The 11434-nt window shown below is 35.7% G+C and overlaps 2 long non-coding RNA genes across 6 annotated transcripts; one reads left to right on the top strand and one right to left on the bottom strand.

Annotated features, from left to right (window-relative positions):
* The first annotated feature begins 297 nt into the window (after positions 1 to 297).
* On the top strand, positions 298 to 5133 carry LOC118490169. Of its 2 annotated transcripts, none has more exons than XR_004888448.1 (4): positions 298 to 432; positions 1526 to 1601; positions 2405 to 2484; positions 2595 to 5133. It is a non-coding gene; the product is annotated as an uncharacterized LOC118490169 (long non-coding RNA). The 2 variants fall into 2 exon arrangements; XR_004888449.1 differs by having other exon boundaries at positions 857 to 1601.
* A 2183-nt stretch (positions 5134 to 7316) lies between these two features.
* Positions 7317 to 11211, bottom strand: LOC110940233. Of its 4 annotated transcripts, XR_002592915.2 has the most exons (6): positions 10953 to 11211; positions 9393 to 9510; positions 8588 to 9088; positions 8414 to 8497; positions 8252 to 8320; positions 7317 to 7703 (listed from the first exon to the last, which is right to left on the bottom strand). It is a non-coding gene; the product is annotated as an uncharacterized LOC110940233 (long non-coding RNA). The 4 variants fall into 4 exon arrangements; XR_002592917.2 differs by lacking the exon at positions 8414 to 8497 and having other exon boundaries at positions 8706 to 9088; positions 10938 to 11211; XR_002592916.2 differs by lacking the exon at positions 8414 to 8497.
* Positions 11212 to 11434: the final 223 nt, after the last annotated feature.

Genomic DNA, 11434 nt, shown 5'->3' with positions numbered 1-11434 from the left:
TTTTCTTGGATGACCGGGCTTGTATAGTATTCATTGGGTATTTTAAAAAATATTTGAAAACATCGTATATTTACTCGTTGGGTGTTTAAAAATATTTGAAAACAGTAATAACTAAACCGATAGCAATATAGTTAACCAATTCTTTACTATTATATTATATCATGTTACTAAAACATTTAAATAAATATGGGTTATCACAACATCTTAAAATCGAATCTAAGTAATCTGTTCTTTTTTCATTTTTTAATTCTAAATACTAACATAGGGTTTTAAAGAGAACGTTAAAACATACCAGAATCCAAGTCGGAAAATATACAGTGGCCTTCCTTCATCATAATCTAAACCTCAGTCTCTTCCAGCGTAGCCGGATTCGTTGCCTCCTCCGCGAGACTGCCCCTCCTTTGCCGGCTCTGCCCTGTTACCAGCTACAAGGTACGATCACTTCATGTTAATTCGTTTGAGTTTAATAATTCCGGTTGTATGATCGATCATGTGACTCTGATTAATATTTGTCCATTCGACTTATGTGAATTTTAATTGTTTCTCATTGTATCTTGCCTATAGGATGTAGCTTTTCATTGACGAGTCTCCATTAGATCATCTAGGTTAATTGGATAGGAGGAATCTCTGTTTTAGTGAAACATAGTAACTTTGATTGTTACGACTTTAACTAAATAAATAATTTTGTATTGCTCAAGGATCAAGGCACCAATCACGTTCATATTATTCAATATTTCATCAAATAGATAATGAAAAAAACTAAATTAAGTGATCAGGTTTGTTTGTTACTTTGTTTGACTAAATGACCAATTCCTCCTTTTTCCATGGTATTCAATCCTTTCGGGTTCATTTTCAGTGGTGTGGCATGCGAGGCATATGGTTTATGGTTTATGATACGGAAGTTGCGATTAATGAGATTGTTACTGGAAAGTTGAATAAAAAGTTGGAAGAGAGTCGTGTCTACATTGAATTGGTATATTTACTAGTTACAATTTTCATGCCTATTTTTTATCTAATCCCAACAACTGATGCCAGCTAGTATCAGCTTATTTTGTCGGATACTGTAAATTTTAGCAATAACTGTAAGTGGTCATTTATATGAATTCTTTTAGAAGTTTATTGGTTAATCGAATAAGAATCGGACTTAGCTTGCTTTTTGTTTTGACCACCTATTCGAATCGAGTTTAGTAGTTTACTTGTTCAGTTTCAGTTTGTGATTTTCAAGTGCAGTTGATCTATTTTCAACCGATGACCATTCTAAAAAAAAAGACCCGACCGACCCGACCCGACCCGAACCTGTTCTGAACTGGACCCGTTCCAACCCGGATCCGTTTCGACACGAACCAAAACAACCCTTCTTTATTATTGACCCATTTTGACTCATGACCTGACCCGACCCGTTTGCCAGGTCTATATTTGTTTATTCGGTTCAAGTCCCAGGTACCAAAAATAAAATCAGTATGCTTCTCTTTTTGAACAATATTTCTGCAAAAATGTTGATATAATATTTTGTTAATTTATTCAGGCGACAAACACTGCCGCCTTCACGCATTGCGTACCGCCACTATCGTTTCTTGTTTATTCTGTGCGTAACTATTGAGGTAACGAATGCAACCCTCTGTTTTGTCCTGTATATCAGTATATGCTTATTCCAGTATAGAGTTTTTTTATCGTTGATTCATGTTGGCGACTTAAGTATTCATAACCTGCACTAAGCATACAAAACCGATGCTTAAACGTGCATAGCCCACGCTAGTTACGCATCCAACGCTGGCTTAAGTGTATCAAAGCTGGGTTACGCGAGGCATGACGAGTGTTTTCCGGCCTTGGTACGCGTGACCGGCATTTAAACTTGCATAACTGTTTTTTAACCGGCCCATTCTGACCCATAAACCATTCCGACCCCTGACCCGACATCTAATTTATTCAGTTATACCAACATCATTTAAAAATTATATATCTAATTTATTCAGTTACACCAACATCATGCTCTTGATTAGTCGTTGGAACTAATTACTCATTGTTGACTTTTAAAGTCAAACATAACGCTTTTGTAACATCTAAAAAAACTCAGTATCCTCCTAGAAAAAGAACATGAAAAAGTAACATCTAAGACATAACGCTTTTGATTACATGAAAGACATAACATTGTTCATATTTCATAACCATACTGAAATACAAAAATAGAAGTGCACATAAAATTACATGATTTTGACTAAAATGCCCCTCTTGTCAAACGAGATAAATGGGATATCGATCAGTGATGAATAGGTACTCAAATTAAGCTTCAAATTAGAGCTAAATCAAGATACAAGTTAGGACTTACGAACCAACAATATTTTTCCAGGTATATTATTATTTTATTGCTTCTGTCATTATAGGTAACTTTCTTTTATACATGCAGGATTTTCAAAAGTTACATCACCATCTGGACAGGGGAATCAAATCAAGGATAATTTCATAAATTCTTCTGCTCAGGATTTGGTAATTTGCCTACGGCTAAGTTTTATTACGTCTAAAATTATGTTACCTCATAAACCAAAGAATAATGTTTTGTTTTGATAATTAGTTTATTAATGTTTGTTGTTAACCAGGAATTTGCAATGACATTGGATAAGAGCTGGACTAAAATCACTAATAAGGTAGATCCAGTGTTCATTAATGGAGCGATAGCTTTTGCAGAAAGGGGTAAAACATATGTTGATAGTGAAGGTAGGATACATTGCCCATGTTAAAAGTGTGTGAATGCAAGAAGACATGTTCCCACAGTTGTTGCTGATCATATCATTTATAATGGTTTTGAACCATCATACAATGTATGGATTCATCACGGTGAACATCTGCCGAGTTATGAAACAGACCAAACAGATAGTGACTATGAAGAAAGTGAAAATGAATCACATGACGGTGTCAATGAGCTACTTGATGACGCTTTTCCTACGGGCGGCGAAACTGAAGCTGAAAACTTCATGGAAGGTGCCAGTCTACATAATAACCCAAAGGTGGAGAAGTTATTTGTTGACATGGAGAAGCCTTTATACCCGGGGTGTGATGAGTTTTCTGTACTAGGCTTTTTACTAGAGTTGATGAACGTGAAGGTAACATGCAAAATGACAAATGCGTCAATGGATATGATTCTAAATTTATTTAGCCGGGCCTTCAAGGATGCAAACTTACCGAAGAACCATTATGAGGAGAAAAAGTATTTACGTACTCTTGGACTAGGATACGAATCTATTCATGCTTGTAAACATGACTGTGCATTATTTTGGAAAGAAAATGCAGAATTACAAAATTGCCCCGTGTGTGGCACTAGTCGTTATGAAGAAAATAATAAAGGGAAGAAAAAACCGGTAAAAATTTTACGTTACTTTCCCATCACAAGTAGACTTAAGCGCTTATATGCCTCAAGACACACTGCTAAGGAAATGTTGTGGCATGATCGATACAGAACCAAAGAGGAGGGGGGTTCTTAGGCATCCAGCAGACGGAAAGGCATGGAAACACTTTGATACGATGTTTCCTGATTTTGCAAAGAATCCTAGAAATGTTCGCCTATGGCTTGCAAGTGATGGTTTCAATCCGTTTGGTGCAAAAAGTCTCTCCTATAGTATGTGGCCAGTTGTGCTCATACCATACAATATGCCTCCTTGGAAGTCTATGGTCGATGCTTCATTTATGTTGACATTGTTGATTCCTGGAAGCGATTCACCAGGTAACGATATTGATGTATTTTTGCGTCCACTCATCGATGAGTTGAAACTTCTATGGGATAAGGGTGTTGAAACATATGATTGTGAATCAAAACAGAAATTCAACATGCGTGTCTCACTTCTATGGACAATTAATGATTTTCCTGCGTACGGTTATTTGTCTGGATGGAGCACGAGTAGATATAAGGCATGTCCAATATGCAATGAAGATGCGAGCAGTATACGTTTACGAGATAGAATAGGATATGTAGGTCAGGCGATTTCTCCTGACCAATCACTCTTGGAGGAAAGCACGAGATTTTAATGGACAGAGAGAGACTAGGCTTGCACCTAAACTTGTCAATGGAGATGATTGCTTACATCAGTTGAAACATCTCCCTATACATCAACATGGAAAACATCCGGATCATGTAGGTAAAAAGAGAAAACGGAACCCACATGATAATATAAACTGGTCAAAGAAAAGCATCTTCTTCGAACTCCCATATTGGCCTAAGTTATTGATTCGTCACAACATTGACGTGATGCATGTTGAAAAAAATGTGTGAGAATGTGTTGGGAACCCTCTTAAACATAGAAGGAAAGACGAAAGACACTGACAAAGCCCGACTAGATTTGGAAGATATGAACATACGTAAAGAGCTTCACTTGGTCAGAAAGAATGATCATTGGGTTAAACCACATGCTTTGTATGTTGTAACTCGAGATGAGAGAAAACAATTTTGTAATTTACTTAGCTCTGTGCGTTTTCCAGATGGGTATGCTGGGTATGCTGGACATTTAGCTAAAAATGTGATTGTTGAGCAAGGTAAGGTACATGGGCTAAAATCACATGATTGTCACGTCTTAATACAACGTCTAATTCCTATTGCAATTCGTCCCTTTATGACAAAAGAAATTCGTGATGCATTAGTGGAGTTGTCCCAGTTTTTCAAGAAACTTACTCAAGCCACATTACACGTGAACGAGTTGGAAGTGTTGCAAGAAGATGTAGTTAAGATTTTGTGCAAGCTTGAACGTATATTCCCCCCATCATTTTTTACAGTTATGGTGCATTTGTGTGTGCATCTTCCTCAAGAGGCAATTTTGGGAGAACCGGTACAATCGAGGTGGATGTATCCAATTGAAAGATACATTGGCCATTTAAAAAAATATGTTAAAAGCTTAGCTAAACCTGAAGGCTCGATAGCAGAAGCTTATGTTGTTGAAGAAGCTATAACATTTTGTTCACACTATTTACAAGGTGTTGAATCCAAGTTGGACAAACGTGACAGAAATGATGGCAAAACCTCTAATGATGCTCAAAGTTGTGCGTTGGATGTTTTTAGATTGAATGGCCGAGGTATTGGGAAGAAAGAAGTTCATATCCTTCCTAGTAATCTTATGAAAAAAGCAATATGGTTTATCTTCAACAATTATCAAGAGGTTCGACCGTACTTAGAGTAAGTTTTTTTTATATTCATTGAAAATAAGTTTTTTTTTTATGTTTAATTCCGAAATGGTATTAAGTTTCCCATGTCACTAAATTTATAGTTTATCTTCATGTGGCAGAGAACACTTACGGTTTTTACAAATGCAATATCCTGAATCATCAGATTTTGATTTTTATGAGATGCAACAGATGACATTCTCGATTTGGTTTGCAAAACGGGTAACACTCACACTCTATTTTACTTAATTTACTTTGTGATATTGCATTGCACTCTGATAACATGATTACTATGTTGAAAATTGAGATCAGATTCAAGAGATGTATGCGCTAAATCCATCTCAAATTAATGAAGAGTTATATGCATTGTCTTGCCTTCCTGATAATCGAGTTTCATCACATAGGGGTTATATCGTGAATGGGGTCAAATTTATAGTTAAGTCAAATGATGACGGTAGACAAACACAAAATTGTGGAGTTACGGTACCGGGCGTTCATAATGATATCGAAGATGACTATTATGGATTTCTTGACGAAGTCATTGAATTGTCATTTATAAGAGGTTATCGCATTATATTATTCAAATGCACATGGTTTGACACTGATCGTCGAAGAAAGAACGTGATATTTGAACCTCATTTCATAAGTATAGACACGTCCCGACATGCTTACAAGGAGGATCCTTTCATCTTTGCAAACCAGGCTAAACAAGTGTTTTATATAAAGGATCCCCTTAAACCAAACTCACAATGGAAAATCATTGAAAGAATTACCCACAGACACTTATGGGGTATTCCAGAAGAAAAAAATGCAGAAGATTTGTTAGAAGATGTCAACCTTCACCGTAAAGATGTTGAAGAAAAAATTGTTGAAAACGTTGATGTTCAACGTTCTGATGGCACTATAGATGATTTTGTCAATGACAAGATAGATGATTCTGATCATAGCATGGACGATTTTGGTTCAAAGACAAATCTGAATGATTCAGACACTGATATACCCAATAATGAAATTGAAATTGATGAGTCAGAAGATGATGATTGGTAATGTTCGGTATGTAAATTTTGTAAGAGTTTCGGTTATTTAAACTTGACAAATACTAGTCTTATTCTTACTAAGATACATCTAAAAGTAGATTTGTCTCACATTATCTAAGCATTTACTATGGATATTATGTTTGCAGGTAAAAGTAGAAGTATCAAGAAAGGAATTACAGGTAGTATTTAATAACGTTTTGTTAAATTTGGCCCGTATATATTAAAATTTAAAATAACTTGATATAAATTTTTAATAAGGCTGAATTGGAAGAATCTTATCTTAGAGGCTTGTGCTACTTGGACTTATGAAGGCTGAGAATATGCTGTAGTAGGTTGATTTGGATGTTAATGATCTTATTTTGTAATTTATTGAACTTTGAACTTGTTTTATATTTTGTTAGAGTTGATTTGGACATATTATGTATTCTGTTAAACGTATAATGCATATGTTTTTTTAAACTATTCAATAATACACTAGTGGGAATGTCCGCACGTTGCCACGGATGCGTCTGTTTTGTCGTCCCGTAGTTGTTGGGGTTTGTGGTGTGTATAAAGTCACCAACATCATACATCACAACCTCTATTCATAAACCCAAGAAATGTGCCCACCTCGGCAGTGGTCGGCTCACCTGGTCCTGCCCAGACATGGGCCGCAATCATCAGCAACTTTTCTTTTTAATTTTGTTGATTTATGATTACTCTTGAAATTTTGAGGATCTTTTTAATCTTGCGGCGCATGTTGAACAGTTTAAAGTTGTCAAAAATGTTGTGGACAAGGTAACTAATAAGTAATTACCATTAGAATCTCAGGACCTTAGAATTTAAGGTGGGGTATTCACTTTTATGTAATGTTAAATCTAGATCATCTAAAAAGTTAATATAAAAATAACACTTTTATAAGAAAAAAGCGTGTAATGGGAATAAAAAAAGGAAGCATGATCTCATCTACTTTATCATTTGAGAGTTTAAGCTCGAGCTTATTGTAAAGCTGGAATTCGGGTTTTAAGTAATTTTTTAAGCCCAAGCTCGAGTCAGACTTGGCTCATTTAGTTTACATTATTTGGTTATTTGTTTATATAATTACTATTATATGTAATTATAATTAGAAATTTATAAATGACCAAACATGCATGTGAGTGACGAGGCCAAACATTGCAAGTTATTTCTAAGAGCATAGTTATTATGATGATTGATTCTTTACACATACAAATGAGGCAAAACGGCAATACCATCAAAAATGCAATTAAACATTTCCTGCAGAGAAGTTATCAACACTCCTATCTTCATCTTGTTTCTCATATTTAGGTCGCCGCTGGCTCATTCCCTTAATAATCTCGCCACCAGGAGTACCTTTTGTGCCACCCTGAAATAAGAGAACATGTTGGCAATCAACAGGGCCAGAATCATCTATCCCACCATTGTCACCGCCGCCTAATACTGAGTCCAGTGATTTCAGCACACTATCCTTCCTACATTCTGAGTAATGCTAGCAAGCCCATACTTCTCCACAACTTGTGAAGCACTCTGTGATGTTAAACACAAATACTAAAATTAGATGGGCACAAAACATAGATGTTGCTAGAGATGCTCATAAACTATTGAAACCGACCCAACTAACATAGCAATTCATCTAGTTTGACCCGCTTGAACCTTGGAACCGACTGTATAAACCAAACCACCTGTTTTAACTTTCACTTTTTTGGAACATGCAGTTATTTATATGTATTTATATTCGTGAACATCTTTTCACTATAAAATCTGTAATACAAAGTAAAAACTATCAATCTCAAAAAGATCAGTTAGAACCGCCAAACTGCTAAATTGCTAAAACAGGCCAGTCTAGCCAACCCACTCAACCTGCCGTTTTGGTTTGTAGTTTTCCTATACCAAAGTTGGTGGTTTAACCCATAACTTTCATCAAAACTTGTCGAATTGGGCCTCTAATTGTTTCTTTAAATCGTGCAGCTCTTACTATGTTATATGTGTGATTGTGTGATAACAAACATGTAAGATTGTCGAGATAATGTAACTGGTGATTGTATTCATGTAGTTGTATGGTGAAGATGCTTTACCTCTAGGATCCACCCAGTATGCTTTAAAAAGTTAGCATGCTAGTTGACATCCAAATCACTCCATCTTGGCTGCATGAAAAATAATCCAAAATATCAAATGGGTCAGGACTATAGCTAAGTAATATTTATAAAACATAAACAAGGTACGAAGGATGCATCTACAAAGTAGTGATCTATTTCACCACAGACTTCATCTGGTATTTTTGATAACCTGCTTGTCTCTCTATATTCATCATAATACAGTTACTGGAAAAATATAACCAAATAGTTTGTTTTTACAATCAACAAATAAAAATTAAACATGATTAAGAGAAGAATGTTTATAAAGGTTATAACCTTGAGGCTCTTGTTAAAACCTCATTTGTTTTATAATCACGAAGCAGCAATCGCGGCGCATCCTGTTTTCGCATTTGGCGCATACTGTATCCTAATTGCCAAAAAGAAAATACAATACCTGTAACATTTCCAGCAAATAGCTTGTTTAGCTTTTTCAAGGCTAGCTGCAATCACAATCAGCAATCAGCAAAAGTGTTTCTGCAAAATAAAAAGTAACCGGCAGTAAAGTAATTAACAATCAGAACATGAATAATATGATAGTATCTAAACATCTTCCCATTTCACAGATGGACTTCGGTCTACGATAACCAATAGTCAATTGTGGGTGAATTTTTAGGGGTGAGGTACCAAGACCGGCTAGTGTGGTTGCCGTGATATCAATCGGACCTGTATCTGCAAATATTCCCTCTTCAGGTGGCCTTTCTCTTATGTTCCCTATCATTTGTGACCACTAAGATGGGCACCACCAAGATGATTCTGACTGGGCTGCAACTCTAATAACTGAAAATAATCAAAGAGTTAACTCTAGAGAAATATAACTTTGGTTTCTGAATATGATCTTTCAATCTCACTTAACGACAGGTCTTATTAGTTTCATGTCATCATAGAGTAAATTTCTAGTGTGCTTGATGCCAGATAAGTATTCTATACATTCTTATACAGTTATCTTACATAAAAACAACACAAAAGATATTTAACCTCTGTATTGCGATCATTTGGAAAACTCGGTGAAAAACTAAACTCTCATACAACATCAACAAATGCCAGAAAAAAATTAAGACGTCAAGACAGTGGATGAACTAACCTGTGATGAGCCTGATGGCGAAGAACTTGGCCAAAAGGAACAAAAACGTTACGTGAAACCCAAGCCCCTTGAATCCGTGGCCACCATACTTCGCTGCCCTCGTATGAATATGATGAAGCTATATGTAACAATCATAAATTGGTTTCAATCTCACATAATTGACATTAAAAATCACTCCGTAAGGGATGCGCGTTTCTTAATTACTCTCTCTCACACACAAGGTATTAATTATAGGTTATAAAGGTGTTGAAATCCCTAAAATGCCCCTAAAGTGTCTTAAAATTTTGGACAATACACAAGTTTAGCCCCTCTAAAATAGCTTGATTCTCTTGTACATGTTGCTTCAAAATATGTACACCAATGTAAAATTACCATAAGGGTAGAAAACCCAGTTTCTTTAATAAGGTAGTATAGATTAGGGATGGGCTTTTTTTCCCAAATACCCGTACTCGTACCCGTACCGTACCCGTACCTGTACCCGTACCGATTTTAGGTATTTGGTACATGTATTGGTACCCAGTTTTATTGATTTTGGTATTCGGTACTTTCGGTATTGGTACGGGTACAGGTACGGGTAAAAAAGGGTACTGGTACCGAATTCTATGTATACCTTTAAAAGTTTTTTTGCATTATGTTTTATTTCATATTATGGTATTTATAGTGTACTCGTATTGATTTTACCTATATGGTACCCGTATCGTATTGGTACTCGTACCAATTTTACCTATTTGGTACTCGTTCTATATTGGTACTCATGTCAATTTTACCTATTTAGTACTCGTACAAGTGCTCAAAAAGTAAATAAAAACAAAATGGTACCAAGCGGGTACTGTACCGAAAATACCCGTACCGTACCTATATATTTGGTACCTAGTTTTGTTCAAATTCGGTACCGGTATTTTCGGTACTGGTACGGGTATAGGTACGGGTACTGTACCAATCCCATCCCTAGTATAAATAATGAAACAGGTAGAGCGTTGCTTAAAGTGTATTCAAAATGCTTAAAACCTTCCAGACTGTTTAATGACATAGTTTCTGTTGTCACATTTTGGAAACTAACCACTAATAAATTTAGATTTTTTTTGCTAACATAGCACCATCTTCAGATGGTTCTATGATATCTTATTGTATCATTGTGTTAAAAATAAAACTATGATGCAAACCTTAGACATTTTATGAAGAACAGGAATGATTTCAGTTTTTTTTCTTTTTTTTTTTTTTTTTTTTGCCAACCACTACTTGCTCTATACCAGACAACTGGAACATCGTTAAATCACCATCCATAACAAACTTTCTATAACAAATGTTAATAAACCCTAATTCAACAAACATTATTAGATCCATTACATAAATACACATCAATGGAGCACACAATTTCGATTTAAAATTAAGAGCACAGAAGTTGATACAAACTCAGGGGTTTATATTGCTTTTCCTCCATGTTTTACTGTAACTAACAGCCCTAATTTGATCCATAAATCCCTAAGAATCAAATTAAATTCGTTTCAAAATAAATAACAGAAACATGATTCAAGAACATTATACCAAGAGAAGAAGTACCTCTGAAACTGTCATCGCTGCCAGGGTTTTAACTTTTAACCCTACTTCCCTCGCCGATGTTACATCTGCAATTGGACCGATGCGATAATGGGTGTGTGTATGTAATGGTGTGTGGATATGAAGGCGAGACGCTTCATTTGCAGGGCTTCAATTGCATCGAAACCCATTCAATCGCTGAGTTGAGGGTCATTTGAAAAGGGTTTCAATTACTCTTTTCTCACGTTCTAAATTGATTGTGGGTTGATGAAAGGTTTCAATCATCAAGAGTCAAGACACTTAAATGGTGAGGCAGTAGGTCCAAATTACCAATTATGCCCTTATGCCCTTAACTGTCTTAAAACTTTGGACAATAACTTTGGATAATGTCCAAGTTTCCCCCCTCTATAATAGCTTGCTTTATTTGTATATGGTGCTTTAAGATTTGTACCTATGGCAATATAGTAGTATAGATATAGATATGTTCACCGAAGAAAAAGACTCCT

Source organism: Helianthus annuus, chromosome 3 (assembly GCF_002127325.2).
Source record: "Helianthus annuus cultivar XRQ/B chromosome 3, HanXRQr2.0-SUNRISE, whole genome shotgun sequence".
NCBI classification, from domain to species: domain Eukaryota; kingdom Viridiplantae; phylum Streptophyta; class Magnoliopsida; order Asterales; family Asteraceae; genus Helianthus; species Helianthus annuus.
The sequence above is the reverse complement of the archived record's forward strand: the minus strand, read 5'-3'. Positions and strand labels throughout refer to the sequence as shown.